Below are 22,560 nucleotides of genomic sequence, written 5' to 3' on the forward strand. Positions count from 1 at the left end.
TTGAACACTTTTTCATGTGTCTGTTGGTCATTTGTATGTCTTCTTCACAGAAATGTATGTTCAAGTTATGAAGCCTAATTTCAAGAAATATTAAACCAATATCTGAGGAAAATATTAAACAGATAACTACAGTGCAAGATATTATTTGATATGTATAAAATGGTTACATAAATGCCATAAGATTTCAAAGGAGTTGTACTATATTTATTGTTATTAGGAAATTGGGTCAGGTGAAGACAGAGGTTTTAAATATGGATAAAAAATTTAAAAAATGTGGATAGAATTCTCACAGCAAGAAAGAAATGGTAATTATGTGATATGATGGAGGTGTTAGCTAATGCTGTGGTGACAATCTATAAGTGTATCACATCAACACATTGAGTACCTTGAACTTACACAATGTTATATCTCAATAAAGCTAAAAAATGTGGACAGAATTTCAGAAATTAGCCCAGAGCACTTTGCAAACTTAGGAATTCCTAACGTTTATTTTTTATTTTATTTTATTATGTTATGTTAATCACCATACATTACATCATTAGTTTTTGATGCAGTGTTCCATGATTCATTGTTTGCGTATAACACCCAGTGCTCCATTCAGTACATGCCCTCTTTAATACACATCACCAGGCTAAGCCATCCCCCCACTCCCCTCCCCTCTAGAACCCTCAGTTTGTTTCTCAAAGTTCATAGCCTCTCATGGTTTGTCTCCCCCACCGATTTCCGCCCTTTCATTTCTCCCTTCCTACTATCTTTTTTGTTTTAACATATAATGTATTATTTGTTTCAGAGTTACAGGTCTGTGATTCAACAGTCTTACACAATTCACAGCGCTCACCATAGCACATACCTTCCCCAATGTCTATTTTTAAGATGCTCCCCTAGAGCTTTGGATGATTATCCAGGTTTTGAACTCACTGCTAGCCGACTAGTTGGCCTTCTTGAACCCCTGTTTTTGGCTGGAGACCATCCCAGGTGTTAGAACAAAGGAGAGAAATAGGAAGAGAGGTCTTATAAAAGAAGAAATGTGTATTCACATCTTTCTCAAGAAAGGGTAGTTTATTATAGTAGTAATCTATTAAGTTCAGCTTGTTTTATAAACTTATTCCTTGGAACCACTTAAGTTGTAAATTCCAGATCTCATATTTACTAGCTATGTGACTTAGAGTAAGCTAATAAGCAACTTGAAAAGTCTCCTTTTCTGTATCTTTAAAATTAGTGCATCATTTAATGTATCATTCTCAGCTTCTTATTTTGACTAAGTGAGATAAAGCTAGGTAATCAATACATTGAACATGCAGAACATGATGGGCAGCACTCCTGGAACTATTACATGCTTTCCCACACTTGCTCGTCCACATGTGTTTCGTTGGGATGATTTCTCTCCACTGCTTGGAGAAAAGTGAACCCTCAAGACTCTTTTGTATTAGTTAGCATTCTCCAGAGAAACAGAACCAACAGGAGTGGCTAGCACAGTAGAAGTTTATTGTCTCACAGTCCCAGAGGCTAGAAGTCTCAGATGAAGTGCTGGCAGGGTTGGCTGTGAAGGAAGAATGTATTCCAGGTCTTTCTTCTTGACATATAGATGGCCTCCTCCTTCCTGTCTTCACATCCTCTTCCCTCTGCATATGTCTCTGTGGACAAATTTCCCATTTTAAAAGGATGCCAGTCATATTGGACATGGGCCCACCTTTCCGACCTCACTTTAACTTGACTATCTCTATAAAGACACTCTCTCCAGATATAGTGACATTCTGAGGTACTGAGGGTTAGGACTTCAACATATGAATTTGGCAGGGAACATAATTCAACCCATGGTACTTTCCAATCTCCCACTTTCCATTCTAGTCTTTGTTCTCCAGAAGTAACTACTACCCTGACTTCAGTGATTATTATTCCTCTCCTTTTCTTTACTATTTTACCAAATTTTTAAGTATGGCAAAAAAAATTGTTTGTTCTAAAAAGACAATTTATTTTTATAAATATTATATAATTATCCTTATCTAACTTTTTATGTCAGTCTTATGCTTCTTGAGATTTGACCATGTTGATGTGAAAGCTGTAATTTATTCATTTGCTTTGTAAGAAACTATGTCAACACATTAATCATTTTATATTTGATGGGTATTTGGGTTGAAATCACTTTTATTGTTATGAATATGTTGCATGGGTATTCCCAAACACAAAAATGTTCTTTTTATATTTCTTGGTATACGGGGACAAGAAGTACTCCAGAATATGTACTTAAGAATGGATTTGCAGAATCAGAAATTATGTATGGGTCAGTGTTGGATCAGGGTAGCAGAACTACTATATTATGGGTAAGGAATTTATTACAAAAATTAATCTTACAAAATTATAGGAAGTGTTGGAGAAACAAAGATGTGGAAAGGATCAAAGAAAAGTAAAAAATATTTGATATGGTATGATTGAAAAAATTGAAGCTTGTGGGAAGCTAGGCATATGTAGTTGCTGGAGTGAATCCTGCAGGAGTCTGGGATAGAAGTCTATGGAAGTGTCCATGTATTTGAGTTCGTTCTGATTTTCCACTTGTGATTGAGTTCTAGTTTCAAAGCAAAGGATGTCCAATGGAAAAAAGACAGTCTCTTCAACAAATGGTGTTGGGAAAATTGGACAGCCACATGCAGAAGAATGAAACTGCACCATTTCCTTGCACCACACAAAAAAAATAGACTCCAAATGGATGAAAGACCTAAATGTGAGACAGGAGTCCATCAAAATCCTAGAGGAGAACACAGACAGCAACCTCTTTGACCTCAGCCACTGCAACTTCCTCCGAGAAACATCGCCAAAGGCAAGGGAAGCAAGGACAAAAATGAACTATTGGGACTTCATCAAGATAAAAAGCTTTTGCACAGCAAAGGAAACAGTCAACAAAACCAAAAGAGAACCAACAGAAAGGGAGAAGATATTTGCAAGTGACATATCAGATAAAGGGTTAGTATCCAAAATCTATAAAGAACTTAATCAAACTCAACACCTGAAGAACAAATAATCCAATGAAGAAATGGGCAGAAGACATGAACAGACATTTTTCCAAAGAAGACATCCAAATGGCCAACAGACACATGAAAAAGTACTGAACGTTGCTCGGCATCAGGGAAATCCAAATCAAAACCTCAATGAGATACCACCTCAAACCAGTCAGAATGGCTAAAATTAACAAGTCAGGAAATGACAGATGTTGGCAGGGATGCGGAGAAAGGGGAACCCTCCTACACTGTTGGTGGGAATGCAAGCTGGTGCAGCCACTCTGGAAAACAGTATGTAGGTTCCTCAAAAAGTTGAAAATAGAGCTACCATATGATCCAGCAATTGCACTACTGGGTATTTACCCCAAAGATACAAAAGTAGGGATCCAAAGGGGTACGTGCACCCCGATGTTTATAGCAGCAATGTCCACAATAGCCAAACTGTGGAAAGAGTCTAGATGTCCATCAACAGATGAATGGATAAAGAAAAGGTGGTATATATATACAATGGAATATTATGCAGCCATCAAATGGAATGATATCTTGCCATTTGCAATGATGTGGATAGAACTGGAGGGTATTATGCTGAGCGAAATAAGTCAATCAGAGAAAGACATGTATCATATGACCTCACTGATATGAGGAATTCTTAATCTCAGGAAACAAACTGAGGGTTGCTGGAGTGGGGGGTGTGGTGGGAGGGATGGGGTGGCTGGGTGATAGATACTGGGGAGGGTATGTGCTATGGTGAGCGCTGTGAATTGTGCAAGACTGTTGAAGAACAGATCTGTACCTCTGAGACAAATGATGCAATATATGTTAAGAAAAAATAAAAGAAGAAGATAGTAGGAGGGGAAGAATGAATGGTTTGAAATCTGAGGGGAAGACGAAGCATCAGAGACGATGGACTCTGAAAAACAAACTGAGGGTTCTAGAAGGGAGGGCGTGGGAGGATTGGTTAGCCTGATGATGGGTATTGAGGAGGGCACGTTCTGCATGGAGCACTGGGTGTTATGCACAAACAATGAATCATGGAACACTACATCAAAAACTAATGATGTAAATTATGGTGATTAACATAACAATAAAAAACAAATAGAAAAAAATAAATAAAAACAAATGCACAGTAAATATTTGGAAGTTGTTCAATCCTTCTAAAGAGCAGGGAAGGGAAATACAAATTACAATATGAATAAAATACTATTTTATACATACTAGATATGCAAAATAAAAGCCTAAGAAAGCAAGGGCTAATAAGAATGCAGAGCAAGAGAAATTTATATATTGATGATGGGGTAAAAATTAGAACAACTTTTGAAAATTATTTAGAATTAATTATCTAGTAAAGTTGATGTAATTCAATTTCGGTAATCTGTAAATGTGAATCTCAGAATTCTCTTCTTTATGATTTCATGTTAGGGTTTGCCACATGAGAAATTTACATGTTGTTTAGTTAGAGTCTGTAAGGGGCAGACTCAGTGGGGATAGTGGGTTCCTGTTTTTCTTCCTGCTTCACCCCTCATCCAACCAAGCTTTCCTTCTCTGTCAGCTTGCTAGATGAATTGCTAAAAACTCAGAGACAATATCCAAGAAAACTCAACACACTTCCATAGACTTTTTTTAAATTTTATTATATTATGTTAATCACCATACATTACATTTTAGTTTTTGTTGTAGTGTTCCATGATTCATTGTTTGCATATAACACTCAGTGCTCCATTCAATACATGCGCTCTTTAATACCCATCACTAGGCTAACCCATCCCCCCACACCCCACCCCTCTAGAACCCTCAGTTTGTTTCTCAGAGTCCATAGTCTCTCATGGTTCATCTCCCCCTCTGATTTCCCCCCTTCATTTTTTCCTTCCTACTATCTCCTTTTTTTTTTTTAACATATAATGTATTATTTGTTTCAGAGGTACAGGTCTGTGATTCATCAGTCTTACACAATTCACCACACCCACCATAGCACATACCCTCCCCAATGTCTATCACCCAGCCACCCCATCCCTCCCACCCCCCACCACTCCAGCAACCCTCAGTTTGTTTCCTGAGATTAAGAATTATTCATATCAGTGAGATCATATGATACATGTCTTTCTCTGATTGACTTATTTCGCTTAGCATAATACCCTCTTGTTCCAGCCACATCATTGCAAATGACAAGATTTCATTTCATTTTTTTTGATGGCTGCATAATATTCCATTGTATATATATACCACTTCTTCTTTATCCATTCATCTGTTGATGGAAATCTAGGCTCTTTCCATAGTTTGGCTATTGTGGACATTGCTGCTCTAAACATACCCCTTCGGATCACTACATTTGTATCTTTTTGGTAAATACCCAGTAGTGAAATTGCTGGATCATATGGTAGCTCTATTTTCAACTTTTTGAGGAACCTACATACTGTTTTCCAGAGTGGCTGCACCAGCTTGCATTCCCACCAACAGTGTAGGAGGGTTCCCCTTTCTCCGCATCCCTGCCAACATCTGTCATTTCCTGACTTGTTAATTTTAGCCATTCTGACTGGTTTGAGGTGGTATCTCATTGAGGTTTTGATTTGGATTTCCCTGATGCCGAGCAACGTTCAGTACCTTTTCATGTGTCTGTTGGCCATTTGGATGTCTTCTTTGGAAAAATGTCTGTTCATGTCTTCTGCCCATTTCTTCATTGGATTATTTGTTCTTCAGGTGTTGAGTTTGATTAAGTTCTTTATAGATTTTGGATACTAACCCTTTATCTGATATGTCACTTGCAAATATCTTCTCCCTTTCTGTTGGTTCTCTTTTGGTTTTGTTGACTGTTTCCTTTGCTGTGCAAAAGCTTTTTATCTTGATGAAGTCCCAATAGTTCATTTTTGTCCTTGCTTCCCTTGCCTTTGGCGATGTTTCTCGGAGGAAGTTGCAGTGGCTGAGGTCAAAGAGGTTGCTGTCTGTGTTCTCCTCTAGGATGTTGATGGACTCCTGTCTCACACTGAGGTCTTTCAACCATTTGGAGTCTATTTTTTTTGTGTGGTGTAAGGAAATGGTCCAGTTTCATTCTTCTGCATGTGGCTGTCCAATTTTCCCAGCACCATTTGTTGAAGAGACTGTCTTTGTTCCATTGGACATTCTTTCCTGCTTTGTCAAAGATGAGTTGACCATAGAGTTGAGGGTCCATTTCTGGGCTCTCTATTCTGTTCCATTGATCTATGTGTCTGTTTTTGTGCCAGTACCATGCTGTCTTGATGATGACAGCTTTGTAATAGAGCTGGAAGTCTGGAATTGTGATGCCGCCGGCTTTGCTTTTCTTTTTAAACATTCCTCCGGCTAATCGGGGTCTTTTCTGGTTCCACACAAATTTTAGGATTATTTGTTCCATTTCTTTGAAAAAGGTGGATGGTATTTTGATGGGAATTGCATTGAATGTGTAGATTGCTCTAGGTAGCATTGACATCTTCACAATATTTGTTCTTCCAATCCATGAGCATGGAACGTTTTTCCATTTCTTTGTGTCTTCCTCAATTTCTTTCATGAGTATTTTATACTTTTCTGAGTACAGATCCTTTGCCTCTTTGGTTAGATTTATGCCTAGGTATCTGATCGTTTTGGGTGCAATTGTAAATGGGATCGACTCCTTAATTTCTCTTTCTTCTGTCTTGTTGTTGGTGTATAGGAATGCCACTGATTTCTGTGCACTGATTTATATCCTGCCACTTTACTGAATTCCTGTATGAGTTCTAGCAGTTTTGGGGTGGAGTCTTTTGGGTTTTCCACATAAAGTATCATATCATCTGCAAAGAGTGAGAGTTTGACTTCTTCTTTGCCGATTTGGATGCCTTTGATTTCTTTTTGTTCTCTGATTGCTGTGGCTACAACTTCTTTTTTTTTTTTAAGATTTTATTTATTTGCGAGAGAGACAATGAGAGACAGAGAGCATGAGAGGGAGGAGAGTCAGAGGGAGAAGCAGACTTCCTGCTGAGCAGGGAGCCCGATGCGGGACTCAATCCCAGGACTCCAGGATCATGACCTGAGCCAAAGGCAGTCGCATAACCAACTGAGCCACCCAGGCACCCCATGGGTACAACTTCTAATGCTATGTTGAATAGTAGTGGTGATAGTGGATATCCCTGCGGTGTTCCTGACCTTAGAGGGAAAGCTCTCAGTTTTTCCCCATTGAGAATGATATTCGCTGTATGTTTTTCATAGATGGCTTTTATGATATTGAGGTATGTACCCTCGATCCCTATACTCTGAAGAGTTTTGATCAAGAAAGGATGCTGTACTTCATCAAATGCTTTTTCTACATCTATTGAGGGGATCATATGATTCTTGTTCTTTCTTTTGTTAGTGTATTGTATCACGTTGATTGATTTGTGGATGTTGAACCAACCTTGCAGCCCAGGGATAAATCCCACTTGGTCGTGGTGAATAATCCTTTTAATGTACTGTTGGATCCTATTGGCTAGTATTTTGGTGAGAATTTTTGCATCCATGTTCATCAGGGATATTGGTCTGTAATTCTCCTTTTTGATGGGGTCTTTGTCTGGTTTGGGGATCAAGGTAATGCTGGCCTCATAAAATGAGTTTGGAAGTTTTCCTTCCATTTCTATTTTTCGGAACAGTTTCAGAAGAATAGGTATTAATTCTTCTTGAAATGTTTGGTAGAATTCCCCTGGGAAGCCATCTGGCCCTGGGCTTTTGTTTGTTGGGAGATTTTTGATGACTGCTTCAATTTCCTTAGTGGTTATAGGTCTGTTCAGGTTTTCTATTTCATTCTGCTTCAGTTTTGGTAGTTGGTACATCTCTAGGAATGCATCCATTTCTTCCAGGTTATTTAATTTGCTGGCATAGAGTTGCTCATAATATATTCTTATAATTGTTTGTATTTCTTTGGTGTTGGTTGTGATCTCTCCTCTTTCATTCATGATTTTGTTGATTTGGGTCATTTCTCTTCTCTTTTTGATAAGTCTGGCCAGGGGTTTATCAATCTTTTTAATTCTTTCAAAGAACCAGCTCCTAGTTTCGCTGATCTGTTCTACTGTTCTTTTAGTTTCTATTTCATTGATTTCTGCTCTGATCTTTATTATTTCTCTTCTCCTGCTGGGTTTAGGCTTTATTTGCTGTTCTTTCTCCAGCTCCTTTAGGTGTAGGGTTAGGTTGTATACTTGAGACCTTTCTTGCTTCTTGAGAAAGGCTTGTATTGCTATATACTTTCCTCTTAGGACTGCCTTTGCTGCATCCCAAAGATTTTGAATAGTTGTGTTTTCATTTTCATTGTTTCCAAGTATTTTTTTAATTCTTCTTTAATTTCCTGGTTGACCCATTCGTTCTTCAGTAGGATGCTCTTTAGCCTCCATGTATTTGAGTTCTTTCTGACTTTTGTCTTGTGATTGAGCTCTAGTTTCAAAGCACTGTGGTCTGAAAATAGGCAGGGAATGATCCCAATCTTTTGGTACCGGTTGAGACCTGATTTATGACCTAGGATGTGATCTATTCTGGAGAATGTTCCATGGGCACTAGAGAAGAATGTGTATTCCGTTGCTTTGGGGTGGAATGTTCTGAATATGTCTGTAAAGTCCATTTGGTCCAGTGTGTCATTTAAAGTCTTTATTTCCTTGTTGATCTTTTGCTTAGATGATCTGTCCATTTCAGTGAGGGGGGTGTTAAAATCCCCCACTATTATTGTATTGTTGTCGATGTGTTTCTTTGCTTTTGTTATTAATTGTCTTATATAAGTGGCTGCTCCCATGTTAGGGGCATAGATATTTACAATTGTTAGATCTTCTTGTTGGATAGACCCTTTAAGTAGGATATAGTGTCCTTCCTCATCTCTTATTACAGTCTTTGGTTTAAAATGTAAATTGTCTGATATAAGGATTGCCACCCCAGCTTTCTTTTGGTGTCCATTAGCATGGTAAATGGTTTTCCACCCCCTCATTTTCAATCTGGGGGTGTCTTTGGGTCTAAATTGAGTCTCTTGCAGACAGCATATCAATGGGTCTTGTTTTTTAATCCAATCTGATAGCTTGTGTCTTTTGATTGGGGCATCGAGCCCATTTACATTCAGGGTAACTATTGAAAGATAGGAATTTAGTGCCATTGTATTGCCTGTAAGGTGACTGTTACTGTATATTGTCTGTGTTCCTTTCTGGTCTATGTTGCTTTTAGGGCGCTCTCTTTTCTTAGAGGACCCCTTTCAAGATTTCTTGTAGGGCTGGTTTTGTGTTTGCAAATTCCTTTAGTTTTTGTTTGTCCTGGAAGCTTTTTATCTCTCCTTCTATTTTCAGTGACAGCCTACCTGGATATAGTATTCTTGGCTGCATATTTTTCTCGTTTAGTGTGCTGAATACATCCTGCCAGCCTATCCTCTGTGGATAGGTCTGTTTCCAGTCTAATGTTTCTACCATTGCAGGTTACATATCTCTTCTCCCGAGCTGTTTTCAGGATTTTCTCTTTTTCTCTGAGACTTGTTAAGTTTTACTATTAGATGTCGGGGTGTTGACCTATTTTTATTGATTTTGAGAGGGGTTCTCTGTGCTTCCTGGATTTTCATGCCTGTTTCCTTCCCCAAATTAGGGAAGTTCTCTGCTATAATTTGCTCCAATATACCTTCTGCCCCTCTCTCTCTTTCTTCTTCTTCTGGGATCCCAATTATTCTAATGTTGTTTCGTCTTCTGGTATTGCTTATATCTCGAATTCTGCCTTCGTGATCCAGTAGTTGTTTCTCTCTCTTTTTCTCAGCTTCTTTATTTTCCATCATTTGGTCTTCTATATCACTGATTCTCTCTTCTGCCTCATTTATCCTAGCAGTTAGTGCCCCCATTTTTTATTACACCTCATTAATAGCCTTTTTGATTTCAACTTGGTTAGATGTTAGTTCTTTTACTTCTCCAGAAAGCGTTTCTCTTATAACTTCCATGTTTTTTTCAAGCCCAACTAATATCTTTAAAGTCATGATTCTGAACTCTAGATCTGACATCGTACTAATATCCGTATTGAGTAGGTCCCTGGCAGTCAGTACTGCCTCTTGTTCTGTTTGTTGAGGTGATTTTTTCCATCTTGTCATTTTGTCCAGAGGAGAATAGATGAATGAGAGAACAAAATGCTAACAGGGTAACAACGTCCCCAGAAAATATAGTCTAAACAAATCAGAAAAGACCTGAAACTGGGGAAAAAGAAAGGGAAAAAAAGAAAAAAGAAAAGAGAAAGATAAAAACAAAGAAAACCGAACAATACAAAAAACCAGAATGTGATCAAATATGATCAGGCTGGTGCATAGATCAGTGCCACACACTAGATTTTGGGTGTATTTTGGTCTGTTAGAAGAAAGAGCGTCCCAAAATTTTAAAAAGAAAGAAAAACATATATGTACAAAAATAAGGGTTGATATGATGAAGGGATGGAATATGACTGCAAAGATGAAAATTATAAAAAATTTTATAAAGTGAATTGATAAGTTTTCTGAAAGAAGGAAAGAAGAGGATTTAAAAAAAAAGAAAAAAGAAAAAAAAAGGGAGAGAATGTGATCAGGCAGGAGAGTAGAACAAAGCCATACACTAGAGATTTAGGGTACATTTTGATCTGTTAGAAGAAAGTGTATCTCAAAATTTTAAAGAGTGAACAACTTACATATATATGCCAGAAATAAGGGTAATTATTATGGAGGGATAGAATATGACTCTAAAAATGAAAAATAAATATGTTTTTTAAAAAAGGGATCAATAAGATGTTGGTTGAAAAAGGGAAAAAGAAAAATTCAAAAAAAAAAAGACAGTTAAAAAAAATTAACTTTGAAAGACTAAAGAATCATGGTAAAAAAGCCATGGATTCTATGTGCAGTATTCCCCTAGCTCTGGAGTTCTGCCGTTCTCATTGATGGGTAAACTTGGTCTTGGCTGGCTGTTCTTGCTGATCTTCTGGGGGAGGGGCCTGTTGCCGTGGTTCCCAAATGTCTTTGTCAGAGGTGGAATTGACCCCCTTGCCCGTCCGGGCTAAGTAATCTGCTCAGGTTTGCTCTCTGGAGCTTTTGTTCCCTGCAAGCTTTCGGTATGGGTTTGGAGGATGAGAGTGAAAATGGCAGCCTCCCAGTCTCCACCCCGGAGGAGTTGAGAACTCGGGGCCCCACTCCTCAGTGCGCCCCCAGAGAAAAGTAGTCAATCACTCCCGTCTCCCCGGTGTCCGGCCGCACTCTGTGCTCACCCGGCCTGTGACCACGCGTTTCTATCTCTGGCACATGACCCGTGTGGAGTCTCCAAACCCAGCAGATCCCTGCACACCACTCCTCCTGGGGGAGGAAGGTGAGTCACCCCGGATCTGCCACTTGTTGCGTCCCTGCTGGAGGAGCAGTGGCCCGACTATGCTGTGGATCATGGTTTATGGCAACACTGAGCTGAGAGCCTGCGCCTCAGCTCCGTCTCTGCAGCCGGCTTTCCCGCTCCCATATCTGGGAGATCTGCCACACTCAGGAACCCCCGGTCTTTCTTTGACTTTGAGGGTCCTGAGACCACACTGTCCCACGAGGGTTCCACCCCTGCTTAGCCACTAGAGCGATGTCCCTCAGCGGAGCAGACTTCTAAAAGTTCCAATTTTGTGCTCTGCTGCTCTATCACTTGCCAGAAGCAGCCCATGGAGGCCCCCTCCCCCGCCGTCTATGCTCCCAAATATTGCCTCAGATTCACTTCTCTGCATGTCCTACCTTCCAGAAAGTGGTCGCTTTTCTGTTCAGAGAGTTGTTGCCATTCTTTTCTTCGATCTCCTGTTGAGTTTGTAGGTGTTCAGAATGGTTTGATCCCTATCCAGCTGAATTCCTGAGACCAGAGGAAATCCAGGTCTCCTATTCCTCTGCCATCTTGCTCTGCCCTTTACTGTGCATTTGTATTTCCTCCTCGGTGAAGTGCTTATTTAATGACATTGGCCCATTTTTTTTTCTATATAGTCGATTCTTTTTTTTCCCTATAAATTTGATTTATTTTTATATTCAAACAAAGGATGTATTACAAACATCATTTCTGATTTTCTTACTGGTAATATAGTCATATTTATCTCTTATTTTTCTTATTTGTGCTTTCTATGACTCTAATTTCTTTAGTTATTCTGATACTTAAAAGACTTAATTAATTGTTATAACAAAAATTTAGAGATTTTTTTTTCTCAAGTAAAAATAAAAAACTTTCTCTCCCACTTTGAGCTTGCTTTATGCTTGAGAAGGTTGTACTAGAAAAGGGTGATGATGTCTGGCTTTTCTATGTTCTCTTCTTGCTTTTGTTTACCTACTGCAAGTCAATTAGCCATGGCTTCCAGTATTTGAATACTTTGAAGCTGAAGCAAACTAGAAATAATTAATGATCAACCACTTTACTTGCCAGATCTTATCCTGCTTTAACACTGGGCTTTCTGGAGTTTGTGACTATTCAGTACTCTCTCTTGGTGGTGTTTTTCTGGCCTTGGACTGTCCTTCCCAATGCAGGTGATGTTTTATTATTATTACTTTTTTCATCTGGCTACTTTGATTTTTTCTCCAGATCCTTGGGCATCTGGAAATATAATCTTTTTTGTTGATGTCATATCATTCCCACATCCCTACCTTGAACAGGACTTAAGAGGGCTGAAGTCAATTTGATCAATGCCCACTCTAACTAATTAATAAGAATCATGCATTTGTTGCCCCACTGATGGCAGAAATAAAGCTCAGTCCTATTGCCATCCCATTTCTCCCCCTTTCATGCCTCAGACTGATATATTTATCCTTTCAACTTTAGGTTACTCAAAAGCAGTTGTCAAACAGTATTCCCATGGGATATCCTATCCAAACACCAGGACATTCACAGAAAACCCTTTATCAAGCTTCCTTTAAAACCTCTCTACCCCAGGCCTGGTGGAGGAGGGTAAATAGGCACCAACACTTACCATAGTAATCCCCTCTCCCAACTTGTTCAGACTTAACCCATTTACACTTCTGATTAGATATGGGGCCTAAAGGTCTGAAAACCAATTTAAGAAACTTTCTTTTTTGCAAATGCTCACTTTAGAATTTAGGAGGTCATGTCACAAATTGGTTTCTTCCTGGTCTTTTGCATCCTCAGTCTAATCTGAGACAGAAAATGTCCTATATTAACCTCCCACTATGTTATTTATTATGAATAAAAAGCACCTCACATCTGATAGATAAAGAGAAGACTTAGATTAGTAATTATAATTTCATAGAAAAAAATAACAATTATATGTGGCAGCTAGATGATTGAAGATCATCAACTCTCAGTTTTAAAAGTTCCTAAAAGATACTTAATTTCAACTTCCACCATGTGGATGCTTCAATATCATTTTTGAAAGATTTGTCAAGGTGGTGACTTATAAAAGACTTTTTTCCACCAGTGTTTGAACGAACTTTCTGGAAGAAGAGAGTGAATGATTTTTTTCTTCTCCTATCATTAGATCCTACTGAAATCTCTCCCAACTATTCCACTCCATTTTAAAAGTCAAACATGGAAAAGCTCAGTTTCTAAACCTAAAATGTATTTTCTCTTTGCAAACTTATCCAGAAGCTAAACTCCCAACTAAGTGGCTTTTCATGTCTGAATCTTTGCTTCAAGTTAGGTTTGGGTCAAAAGTTTGTCTTAAGAAATTGGTGGTTGCATATACAGCATTATATTAAAGAGATAGAACAGTATAGGAGAGAACTTATATCAGAATTAGATTTGAGTCTTGGCTAGGTCAATTATGCAGAAATTTGGGGCAAGTCTATACCTTGTCAATATGGTTATTCTCTATGTGACTTCTTCTACCCCCAAATCCATTCACCACTAGTCTTGCTATGCTCTAAATCTCCTATACACTGGATCCTCTGGGCTCCACAGTGATTAGCCTTTTTTTAAGCTTAATCCAGTGGTATGCTGGAGCCAACTCAAACCAGCTTGCAAGAGCCAACTGTGTACTTCTCTTTCCACATCCAGTTCAATGACATCACATTGGTATATTGAAATCAGCCATGGTGGGAGTGATTACACCACAGGCATTGGCAAATTCTAAAATCAAAGTTTTGTTTTTGTTCTGAAAGCCATTTTTTAAACATTTAATTTATCAGTCTACCCCTGGTTTAGTCAATGGGAAGTATGGTCAGATCAGAATGCAGGAAAAAATAGGTACTTCATTCCTTCCCCCTCCTTGTCAAGAGCTCCATTTTGGAAAGCATCCCCTACTTTCTCCTTCACAATTCCTATCAAGCAGGCCCACCTTCCAGAATCCCCTCTCCCAAAGGATATGGTAACATTATTTCATCTCCTCCTTTTCAGCTCCAAAGATTTTCTCTGTTGCTTGTCTCTGGTTATCTCTGCACCCTTTATAAGGTCCCTTAACATTGTCTACTGCTCTTTAAGTAATACCTTCATTAAATTTCATTTGAACTAGCTGGTATCCATTCTGTTTCCAAGATCGTAAATGATGCATCAATCATGACAGTTTTTCTGAAATGACCCAAATTCAGTCTCAGAATTTTGCTAAATATAGTACCTCCCTGCAGCTCCTACCTTGTATTAAATTTGGAATGTAAGATGAGGCTTTTTTAGAATCCAAATCCTGGAATATAAAATGATGGCAGTCAGCCTGATCATTAAAAACAAAGTGGCTTTTTAAAGAGAAGAATTTTCTTATTTTCACATTGACTAATTGAAAGTTAAAAAGCCAAATATTTAGCTTTGGGCTGCTGGTGCTCTTCCTAGCCCAAACACATGTAACATTGCTTTTTCTTTTTTTCAAATCACAATGGTTTTCATTTTACTTGAGAATCTAAGAAACTTCATAGTCATTACTCTTCTTAATGTGCTGCCAAATAGTTTGCCTACTGACATTATTTCGCAAGGGGCAGGAAAATAAGTGGCTTACTTTTACTTTAAAAAAATCTAACTCTGGTGAGGAACATGTAAGGAATGTTAATGTTTGCTCTCCCTTCTACAACCAATTAGTCATTAAAAATGACTTTGGGCCAAATAAAATGCAAGATCTAACCTGATTTTCCTCCTCCCCTTTACTCATTTCTATCAAGGCAGAGTTTTAGATAGTGGAAATGGCATCCTTAAGCAAATTTCTTTTTTAAAGTTTGGTTAACTTGGCAGATATTAAACTGTACATATTTTATTTCTGAAATTTAAATAAGAAGTAGTACTTTCTTTACCCAAAGACCATATGTCAAGGAAAAATATTTTATACACAAATTCTCTCAAGAAACTTGTTTTCTTTACATTTTTACTACCAGATTTATTTGATTGATTCTCAGATCAACATACTTCTATTTGACATGTTATCTTTAGAAATAACACTCTGTCCCATTATCTTCATAACAAGTAAACACTGTCTGAAATCATCGTAATAATTATTTCTAAAGATGGTAATGGAAAAGTTCTCTTTTTCTCAACCAAGCTGTCATGGTCATGTACAGAATACCCTCTTAGTTTCTTCTATTTTATGCTTAGCCCCATTAAAACAGATAAATGGAAACTGACTCTATGGTATTCAAAGTCAGGGCCAAAGTTAAATTGTAACATTGAATCTAGTATGTGCTTTGCAAATGCATATCAATGGTCACAAGAAGAATGCTGCCTGTTGTCATTGTTAGGGGTAAATACTGCAAAACAAAGACTCTACATCATTTATATTTACTTAAACTCTCCGTCTTCAAAATATAAAAGCAGCCATTTTATCTCTTACACATTCAATTAACTACTCCTGTATTCATGGGCATAAAGGGTATCCACTTTGATAAATATACACCTATGAGTCCATTTGGCCCTCTTAGATATTCAACATAACACATTTGGGAATTTTGTAAGTATATATCCAAATACTTATGTTAATATTTAAAAATATATAGTTAAATAAATATTCTACATATTCATATTGTATTATACTTTATACTATTCATTAAATTAATATTTTTAAAATGTTAACTTGGGTTATTTAGTTCCATTTTAAGGAATACTACAGCCAGCCAGTTCGTATGCCAAAGCCTAATTAGAATTACAAACAGGTTTCCTATTGGGGAAGTACTGGATTCCAAAGAAAGTCATACAGGAGCATTAACAGCCTTAAAGCTACAATATACCTTGTTCTTTTTTTTTTTTTCTTTCTTTTCTTTTTTCTTTTTCTGAACATTCCACATGTTTACCCATCCATAATTTTATGAATGTTATTTATCTTTTGGAACTTTCTTCCCCTCTCACAGCATTTTATTTTCTATGCACCCTAAAAATTTATCTTTAAGTAAAAATCTCATTTAACTTTATTTAATCCTTCAGAATGAGTTTATTCATTTGAGTTTTTTTTTTTAAGATTTTATTTATTTATTTGACAGAGAGAGAGATCACAGTAGGCAGACAGGCAGGCAGAGGGAGAGGGAGAAGCAGGCTCCCTGCTGAGCACAGAGCCCGATGTGGGGCTCGATCCCAGGACCCTGGGATCATGACCTGAGCTGAAGGCAGATGCTTAACCATCTGAGCCACCCAGGCGTCCCTATTCATTTGAGTTCTTATGATGCTGTGAAAACAGTACTATTTTAATAAGACACAATGTGATTTTTCACATATATTTCCATAAATAAATCTAGTATCTCTAGAGGATAGTGTCTTATGATATTCTTCTTGGCCTTTCTGAAAGTTAATGCAATGCTAGGGTATGGTTTGTGCTCAGTGAATGTTAGTTTAATAAATTATTGAATGCATGAACTACTTTTTTCCAGTTATTGGAATCTATGTTGATAATCTTCCCTCAAGAAAACAGGCAATGGTTTCTCTTTAAATATTGCAAATGAAAGGATCATGGGCATTTAACCCTATGGGGTCCAACAAAAATAATTCTCTGAACTTGCAGAGCATATAGATTAATGAGTGTTAAGTCATAACAGGTCAATGTACTTTCCCTGCAAATTTAATTTTAGTAAATTATTAATTAGATCCCAAACTCATTATAAAATTTTTCACAGGGCTTCAGAAACACAGGGCTTCAGAAAGAATATACTAATGTGTAGTTCATCTAAAATGTGTTTCTCTGAACAGAAAAGTTAGAAAAAAGGTAATTAAGTATTAGACCCTAACAAAATATTGGCATAATAGTGGCTGGTTTTGTTATAGTATCTCTTTTATAAAAGGTAGAACCTATAGTTTTCTTAATATTATAATTCTTATCTAAAACAATTTTTATCACTCTTTTAAAATGATCATAGATATAGGGTCATTAGCTTTGATTTCCTGAACCCTTAAACTCAAGGCATCAGCTACGTTTGACTGATAAAGATTGCAGGAAAACCTAACATCACCGGTCAAGTTAGTAAAGTAGCAATTCAGAAAGGTTTCAGATGAAACAAGTACAAACTTTGTAAGTTAAATTGTTTTGTAAGCAACACATCTTTCCTAAAACCGAAAAAAATCCTTAAATGTAAATAGCAAACTTTACATTTAGTTGCTGTACCTAACTGCATCTAGTCGGGATGAAGCAGATTTAGGTAGGCAATGATTATGATTAACCAAAGCAAAGCAAAGCAAACCTAGAAAGGAAAAAAGGCATCAAAGAGGTGGGAAGCAATTAGATTAGACTAAATTCTAGAGATGGGAAAAACTTTTAAGAGGTGAGCTCAAAATTGCCAAACATTTTCTATTTGGGGCCATTTTTCATTTTTAGTGCTGATTAAGAGCTGTTAATCAGTGTTGACAGTAGAAGGTTGCAATGGGGAAACAATCCAGCCATGCTTTGAATGTGCTTTATGTACAAGGTTGGAGTAATGAAAGTAGAGAACTGAGGGATTTCAGATACGGACAATCTCCCATGACTTTTGCTGAATTTTGAGCTATGAGGTTGGCTAAAGATCTAGACAAAAGTTTTTAGAATTGGTCTGTCATATACAGCAGCCATTAGTCACATGTGGCTGGTTAGCATTTGAAATGTGGCTACTCTAGGGGCACTTGGGTGGCTCAGTTGTTAAGCATCTGCCTTCAGCTCAGGTCATGATCCCAGGGTCCTGGGGTGGGCTTCCCTGCTCCACACGGAGCCTGCTTCTCCGTCTCCCACTCCCCCAGCTTGTGTTCCGTCTTTCGCTGTGTCTCTCTCTGTCAAATACATAAATAAAATCTTAAAAAAAAAAAGAAATGTGGCTATTCTAAATTGAGATATACTATAAGTAAAATCCACACTAAATTTTCAAAGACTTAGTACAAAAAAAAAGGTAAAATATCACAATAGTTTTTTTAATATATATATTATATGTTGAAATGGTAGTATTTGCATTTGTTGAATTGTATAAAATATATTATTAAAATTATATATTTGTTTTTCACTTTTTAAAATGTGGATGATAGAAAATTTCAAATTTAAATATGGTTCACATGATGTTTCTATTGTTCAGTGCTCATCTAGAAGGCAGACTGAAATATTCAACTTAGGAACTAAAGACACAAAAGGCAACAGAACCAAAACAGAATAGGCAAGAGTTGAAACCCTTTGGTGGAGTGGCAAGTGGAATTGATATATACAGCCACATATATTTATGCTTACTTACTGATTCTAGGTATACCTTGACTTGGAGAATCTAGAATTGGACCAGCTAGAAGACATTGCTGGAAGACCAAAAAAAAAAAAAAAGTGTTTTTTTATTTGTGTGAGTGTGTGTGTGTGTGTGTTTTGCCCTAGCACAGACTGAGTTTACAGAAGACTTGAATGGCATTAAACACATAGTGATTTCCCTTTCAGTAGATTTTTAGGTTTGGGGTAGGTAGCTAAGTTGTGAAACTAAAAGGAGTATGTTAGCAGAAACTGAGTTCTATTATTATGTGCATGGTTGGAGTAATTTTAGGGCTGAGGAAGCAACAATTCACCAGGCTCTCAGTGAAGGGATGTTGTGGGTTACACCTTAAAAATGTAGTCTGAAAATTAACTAAAACTGCAATCCATTCTTGACCCAATTAATCCCTTATGAGATTGATGTAACTAATAACCCACACTGTCTGCCTAATAGAGTGTTGAACTATCTCTGGTAAAAAATAAACACCATTTGTTGATGATCTCTTCAGACAATATTTATGCCATCAATGAAAAAAAAAATAGATGGAGACTTATGGATTATCCAAAAATAGGAGTTGACAAGGCTAAAAATAACCAAAATTTAGTATGTTTATTAAAATGGATGAAAGATAAGCAAAAATAGATGAGAATGGGAATTGTACCAGAGAAGCCATAGAAAATCCATACAAAAAATTAAATTGACAAAAAATATAGAAAACTACAGTATGTAAAATTAAGAACTTGGTGGATAGTATTAATAAGAAACTAGACAAAATACAAGATAGTCTAAACAATGTTTAACTGTAATATCCAGATAGAAGCATAGAAAGATAATAGCATATGAAAAAGAGATAAACTTAAGAGAGCTACATGCCCAAAAGTGTTAACATACAGGTTATTGGAACCCTAAAAGGGGAGAAGACACAATGAGGTAGAAGCAAAGTTCAAAGAAATGATATCTCAGAATTTTCTATAATTAATTAAAAACATCAATGCTGAGGCACTTGGGTGGCTCAGTCAGTTAACTGTCTGTCTTCAGGTCAGGTCATGATCCCAGAGTCCTGGGATGGAGCCCCATATGGGGCTCCCTGCTCAGTGGGAAGCCTGCTTTGCCCTCTTCCTTTGCCCCTCCCCCCACCTGCTCATGCCTTCTCTCTCACTCTCTCTCGCTTTCTCAAATAAATAAATAAAATCTTAAAAAAAAAAGTCAATACTGACTCAAGATATTTAGCAAATGTGAAGGAGGAAAAGACCACTTAAGTAAAACTGTTGAAGTCCCAAGATGAATATAAACATTGTAAAAGCAGCAAGAGAAAAAGACAATTTCATTGTAGCAACAATAAGATTTATAGTTGACTTCTCAATAAAGATAATGTAAGCCAGAAGATAACAGAATGACATGTTTAGACTCTGAAAGAAAATACTGCCAATCTAAAATTTTATATATAGAACTATGTACTTTAAAAGTTAAGGTGCAGCAAAGATGTTTTCAAACAATAACATCAAAAGCTGAGAGGGATTTCCAACAAGGCTGTCCTAAAAAAAAAAAAAAAAAAAATTAAAGTGAGTTCTTCTGGCAGAAGGAAAATGATCACAAATGAAAACATAAAATACATGAAACAATGAAGTACACAGAGTAAATGTAGGAGTAAGTAAAAATGAATACCAAATGTTTAAATCAATAATGATGATGATGATGATGATGATACTCTTTGGGGATTGAGATATATATGGCAATAACAAATAGCAAAATGAGAATGTGGAATTAAAGTTCCCTGATTCTAGTATTTTCAGAGAACAGATATCACAGTCTAATAAGTTGAGTATATGTTCATTCTTTATGATAAGAAGTAATATAATAAAAAATTTATGGCCAAAAAGGCAATAGAAAGAATTATTTAAGTATCAAAAATATTTGAGTCTTCAATAGTAGGCAATAAAGGAGAAGAGAAAAGGAATATAGAGTCAAATTAAAAGCAGTGACTTCTAGTTTCTGGCTCTGCAAGTAAGGAGCTTAGAAGTCACCACTCCATCTTGGTAAGTAAAAACACAGGCAGACTGAAAACTCAACAACTCTTCTTGGATTCATAAAAAAGGAGAGGACACACAGCAAACTGCTACCCCCAAAATTGGAAAGACAGGTGAATACAAGGAGGGACAGCTTACCAGAGCACAGACTAACAAGAAGAAAGTACTCTGGGAACTGGTGCCTAGTAGGAACTGAAATAAACTATAATTGAATAGCTAGGGAATCAGTGTGGACAACTCTGAAAGTTAAAACATTCCAGGGGTCACGGTCATAAAGGGGCGCAAATATTTTAAGATTTATATCTGAGAGTTCAACCAGATTCCCACACTAAATATCTCAAAAAAAAAAAAATCTCCTTTATCCTCTAGCCTGGCTAGGGGAAAAGGAATCATTTGAAAATAAGCCAGAATGTCCTATTCTCCTTAACAAGGCCCACCCTCAGGGGAAATTTAGTTAACCACAGCCTACCTGATTTGGGAAAAGGAGAATACTCAAATCCAGCCCACTCCAGCCAATCTGTCCTGCCTAACTAGGGAAAAACAACTGAGAAATTCTCATGAAGTTTATAATCCAGAGGCACAGTTTTATTAAAACACTGAAACTTAGTCATAGGATTAGGGAACACTTCTCCCCTCACACTTCATCACCACATTACTAAGGTATATTTACAGCAGTTCCTTTTAATTAGTATATCATGTCTAGCTATCAAGAAAAAAATCGCAAGGCATACAAAGACAGCACAGTTTGAAGAGACAGAGAAAGCATCAGAACCATACATGGCAGAGATGTGGGAATAATTGGACCAGAATTTTAAAACAACTATAATTAATATAACGATAGATCTAATGGATAAAGTAGACAACAAGCAAAAAGAAATGAACAATGTAAGCACAGAGATAAAAATCCTAAGAAAGAACCAACAAGAAATGTTAAGATTAAAAAATAAAATACTGTAACAGAAATAAAGAATGACTTTAATGGGCTTCTTAGTAGACTGGACATAGCTGAGGAAAGAATCTCTGAGCTAGAGAATACATCAATAGAATTCTTTAAAACCAAAAGGCAAAGAGCAAAAACTGAAACAGAACAGAGTTTCCAAGGACTGGGGGACAACTACAAAATGTATACCATACATGTAGTGGGAATACTAGGAAGGGAGAAAAAAAGAGAGAGAGAAAAACATGTTCAAGATGGCAATGTAGGAAGACTCTGAACTCACCATGTCCATGGAATACACCAAATTATACCTACTAATAGAACAAGTTCTCCTGAAGAGCTGAGGGCTAACTGAATAGCTACTGAACAAACAAAGACTTAGAGAATAGCAAGAGAACAGCAAGAGAAATGGAAACATGCTGTGGTTTAACAGAGTAACTAAAATATATAATCACAGCTTCAGCCAGTCAGCAAAAGTCATCAGGCACACAGTCTGCTTAGGGGTCAACATATATAAAACCACTCCTTTAAGTTTAGGAGACATAGCCATTTTGCCTAACCTGTAGAAACAAAGACAGAAAATCAAGCAAAATGGTAAGACACAGGAATATGCTCCAAAAGAAAGAACAAGGGGGAAAAAAAAAAAAAACCTCAATAAAAGAATTAAATAATATAGAGATATGCAATATGATTGATAAGAAATTTAAAGTAATAATCACAAAGATACCCATTGGGCTGGAGAAACGAATGGAAGAACTCAGTGAGACTTTCTATAAAGAGATAAAAAATATTAGAACCAATTAGAGTTGAAGAATACAATAACTGAAATAAAAAACACACTAGAGGGAACTAATAGTAGATTAGAAGATGCAGAAGACCATATCAGTGATCTGGAAGAGAGGGTAATGGAAAGCACACAGCTAAACAGCAAAGAGAGAAAATAATTTTTAAAAATGAGGATAGATTGGGGCACCTGGGTTGCTCAGTTAGTTAAGCGTCTGACTCTTGGTTTCAGCTCAGGTCATGATATTGGGGTTGTGAGATGGAGTCCTGCATCAGGCTCTATACTCAGCTTTG

Source organism: Neomonachus schauinslandi, chromosome 11 (assembly GCF_002201575.2).
Source record: "Neomonachus schauinslandi chromosome 11, ASM220157v2, whole genome shotgun sequence".
Classification (NCBI taxonomy): Eukaryota; Metazoa; Chordata; class Mammalia; order Carnivora; family Phocidae; genus Neomonachus; species Neomonachus schauinslandi.